At 44.1% G+C, this 4,791-nt stretch overlaps 1 pseudogene; it reads left to right on the top strand.

Moving 5' to 3' along the window:
* The first annotated feature begins 970 nt into the window (after positions 1-970).
* Positions 971-2,702, top strand: LOC115251240 (general transcription factor II-I repeat domain-containing protein 2-like; annotated as a pseudogene).
* Positions 2,703-4,791: the final 2,089 nt, after the last annotated feature.

Below are 4,791 nucleotides of genomic sequence, written 5' to 3'. Positions count from 1 at the left end.
AAAACTGTAAGAATCAGTCAAGCTATCAAATCTTGACTCAGTCCAAGCGTGAACCAGTCCATCCAGAGCTGATTATGGCTCAGCCAGGAGGAAAGCACGGCCTGGGGGGGTTCATATGAAGCAGGCACACTCTGGCTCTATTGCTACTGAAAACAGCCCTTCAGCACAGCAGCCTGAAATACAGTTCTGGAGAACACCTGTTCCCAACAGAACCTGTTTAAAACGGGACCAGTAAAGATGCCCGGCGTGACCACGACCACGGGGAGAGAGGGGGGGGGGGGGGGGGGGGGGCAGAGACAGGCGGTAACGCCGCTGCCCACCGATTCACCTGGAAACAACAAAAACCCCAGCAGCTTGGACCCAATATGGCAGCGTGTTCCTCAAAAACACTCCTCAAACTCTCCCCACAGCTTTATTTTTTTTGTCCGTGCTAAATGGAAAGTGTTTGTCCTTTGGTGGTCCAACAGGACCACGATTTGGATGGATGGATGATTTGATGTTATTGAGAATAAAAACAGCTGAAAATGGAAGCGGAGATGTTTCAGAGCACCAGAGCTCAGAAAGGGTTTCTAATCAAACACCGCCTGTTCGGAATGATGAATGGATGAATTTTTATTTAATTTAGACTAATTTAGACTAATTTTAACATCCTTTATGCCAGTTCCATAGAGCGTACGCGTGCACACACACACACTAGCAAAGATGATATCCAAACAGCCAAATAAATGGGAGTCAAAATAAATCATTTAAAGCTCATATGTCAGAGTCAAGGTCGAGGGTTTTCTATGGCCCCTGGGATGATATTGATTTATTATTAGAACCGGCCCGCAGGCTGCAGATGTTTTACACAGGCCAATACTACATTTCCCACAATGCAACGGTGACAGTCTGAGCGGGAGGTGGCTTCATTTAATTATTTATCAGTAGTCATTAGCATAACAGCAAAAGTTAACTTTCAGATACCCATAAAATGGCAAAACGGAAGGTGGACACTGAGAACCGGGGGTTCAAACAAGGTGGGAGTGGGAGTACATGTTCACGGAGGCAGCTGGGAAACCTGGGTGTCTTCTGTGTGGAGAAAGGGTGGCGGTAATGAAAGAATATCATCTGAGATGGCATCATGAAGCTAAACACGTGGACAAAGACAAGAATATGGACATGGAACAAAAGCTACAGAAGGTTGAGGAATTAAAACCAGGCCTCAAATCTGGACAGGCTCTGTTCAGAAAAGCCAAATCTCAAAGCCAGGCTGCTGTCAAGGCCAGTTTGATTCTGGCAGAAGAGATCGCTCAATCAGCCCGGCCATTTCCAGAGGGGGATTTCATCAAACACTGCATGCTTAAAGTTTGTGACCAAGTTTGCCCAGACAAAAGGCAACTCTTTTGAAACGGGAGCCTGAGCAGAAACACCATTGTTGTCCCTCAATCTAAAAGAGCAGCTGGAGAAAAAGGGGAAAGATTTCATGGCATCTTCCCTGGCTGTGGATGAGAGCAGCGACATTAGAGGGGACTCCAGCCTCAACGTGACAGAGGAGTTTCTGGCGTTACGTCCTGGGCACGGCACAACCACAGGACAGGATTTGTATGAAGAGGTGTCAAGATGTGGAAATGAGATGGAGCTGCCTCGGGAAAAACTGGTGGGTTGGACAACAGACGGAGCACCTGCCATGTGTGGACACAGGAGTGGACTGGTGGCCAAGATACGGGAGAAGATGCAGGAGGAAAACGTTACGGCTGAACTGACAGCTCATCATTGCATCATACACCTGGAATCGTTGTGTGCTGAAGCCCTGGACATGGAACATGGAATGTTCACCATCACGCACGCAGTGAACTTTATCAGAGCCGAAGGTTTAATTCAGCGCCAGTTCAAGGTGTTTCTGAGCCAGTGGGAAACGCAGCATGGTGATTTGCCCCATCACACTGAGGTGCGATGGCTAAGCCAGGGAAAGGTGCTGCACAGATGTTTCCAGCTTCCTGAGGAGATCGGATGTTCTTGGACAGCAAAGGGAAAGACACGACTCAGCTCCCAGACCAAAGGTTCTTGTGTGAAACGGCTTTTCTGTGGGACATTCCGAGTCATCTGAATGCAATGAAGCTGCAGCTGCAGGGTCGGGGTGGTGTCCCCTCTGATATGTACAGTACAGTGAAGGCCTTTAAAACCAAACGGACTCTGTGGGAGGCACAGATGCACAAAGGAAACTTGAGCCACTTTCCCAGCTGCCAGACCCTGAAAGAGAAGCTCTCTACCAGCGTGTTCCCGAGCACAGTTTGCTGATTAAATGAGTGTTCTCGCCGCTGACTTCCCACGCCGAGTCACTGACTTAAAAGCACCAAAAAGCAGGTTTGAACTGCTCAGCCGTCCGTTTGAGGTTGAGGTGGAAAGCTCAGCACCAAAGCTCCAAATGGAGGTGATTGAGCTCCAATACAGTGATGCCCTGAAGGCAACACATGGGGCAGTGGGTGCTGCGGAGTTTGCCCGTTTCCTCCCCGACACACATCCAGGCTGTGTTTGGCAGCACAGACCTGCGGGAACAACTGCTTTCTTTGATGAAGCTGAACAAAACATCACACAGAAGTGGACTTCCTGCTGAACACCTTCACTCAATTGTGAGGAGTTCCTCAGCTCAGAGCCGGACCCCCAACATTGATGAACTCGTCCAAAAGATGAGACACCACCAAGTATCAGCCTCAAACAAGTGAACATTAAGGTGCAATAACACATTTACAATTATTACTCAGCTCAAGTTTAAAAGTTAAATATTTTTCACTGCACATGTGCCTTTTCCTTGAAGAAAGTGTTGTTTTTGGTTCATAGATTTTTGCACTTTATGTTATTGTGTTTCAATCCAATTATGTTCTAAAAATATTTCAGTTGAGTGAATGATAGAAAATTGCTGTTATAATTTAAACAGTAAATTTAGCCCACTTTTGCTTAATGAGAAAATCTACTGATGGTGCCTTGAATAATACCGCTTCATTCATTTAATGTTCATGTTATGGGGATTTTTATAGAAAGCAAATTTGTCTTTTGTGCCTCTTGAAAATTAAAAATGACTGACAGAGCCATAAGAAACTATTGCTTTATTTATCTGATCATATTGTAAAATATTTGTTAGGTTTTCAGTTGGTTCAATTTGGTTCACTAGAATATATGCGGTGATTTTAAAATTTTCCAATGAACATTGGATCAGTCTGGCCCTCGGCTTGGATCTACATTTTTTATTTGGCCCTCCGCCCATTTGACTTTGACACCCCTGATTTAAATGAATCAGTAAATTTCCATCAGTGGTTAAAAATCCGATGAATGTGATCATCAAAATGCACAAATTCTGTCTTAAATCAGTATCAGCCGTCTTTGTTCATTTAAATATATGGAGCAGTGATCCAGGATTAAACGTTGCTGTTGTCCAAGATTACTGACTGATCCATGATGTGTAACAGATTTCTATTATATCGATTAACATGAATGTTTGCATTGAAATTTGACAGAAATCTGCAGAATGTAAACTGTATAAAAGTTCACTTTCACAGAAACAGTTGCAGTCTCATTATGGGCTGTAACTGGAGGAGCTCCAGCTTATGTCATTAGAATCTACATGATTCAGTTTATTCATGCTTTTAGTGCTCTTTTGACTGAATTTTACCAGGTAAAAATGTACCTTTTCTGCCCCCAATACAAGAGTTCCTCTGTGTTCTAAGAGTTTAAAGAAATTTAAAAAACTTAAAAGGAAGCCAGATTTCCTACAAAAGCCTGGTTTGACCAGCAAGTCTGGCTCATTTACAGTTATTGATGAGCTCTTTTTCTGTGATATCTGCCATTTAAGTCCTAAAAAGCTATTTAAGGGTCGTTTTCCTTCCACTTCTCAATCACCGTCGTGTCCAACTTCACAGGACCTGCCCAGAGGTTCCCGTTTCTGTCATCCTCGCAAAAACGGACGAACAGGACGCTTCTCCGGGTCATCCAGCTCACGGTGTCCAGGCAGCTCACTTCCTCTGTCGGGTAGACGATCTTCCCACAGCGGGCGCACTGAGGGTTCATCCTCGGAACCTCCTCCGCGGTCTCCTCCGCTTCTTTAAAACAGATATAGTTGCCGTCGCCGGCAGCCGAGCGCCACAAGTTCCAGCAAACGTTTGACAACCAGCAGCGACGACAAAATGTAGAGATACAAGTCAGTAGGAGACAGACGGAGCCTCTGTGGACGCACGAAGGAGCCGCGTCCGGGCTGGAGACTCGCTGATGCTGCGCTGACAAGCTAGCGAGAGTTAGCTCACGAAACCGGAAACTAGCGACAGGAACCGGAAGTAAACAAAGGAGCAGACAACTTTGCGTTCAAGTTTCATTCAAATATGCAAATAAAGAGTCAAATAAAAAATACATTTAAACTTAACAGAAAATATAAGGACTCATCAACTTTATTTCTACCCAAAATGTCATTTCGACAGTATGATATTAAACTATTAGAATTACACAAATGTATTTTTTACCTTTTGCCAAAAAATACATGTAAAAATGTTTTGATCCTCAGTCACATAACACAAAGCAGATAAACACATGTTACAAGTAAACACAGTAAAGTTTCAAATTAAGAAAATATCAAATCTAAAATCACAAAAAAAGTATAAAAATTAAATTGAGAATTTGTGACTGTGTACTGCGCAATCCCTTGCTTATTCTAAGCTCAATCTTTTTATTTTAATTATTTCGTTTGCTGTTAACGATTGTCTTCCTGATTTAGGCGTAACGAGCTGCAGGTGCGCTGGAGGCTCAGCGCTGCGAGTACGTTTCCAG

The sequence above is a fragment of the Takifugu rubripes genome, chromosome 10 (genome assembly GCF_901000725.2).
Source record: "Takifugu rubripes chromosome 10, fTakRub1.2, whole genome shotgun sequence".
NCBI lineage: Eukaryota > Metazoa > Chordata > Actinopteri > Tetraodontiformes > Tetraodontidae > Takifugu > Takifugu rubripes.
Note: the sequence above shows the minus strand (reverse complement) of the source record. Positions and strands in the feature narration are given on the sequence as shown.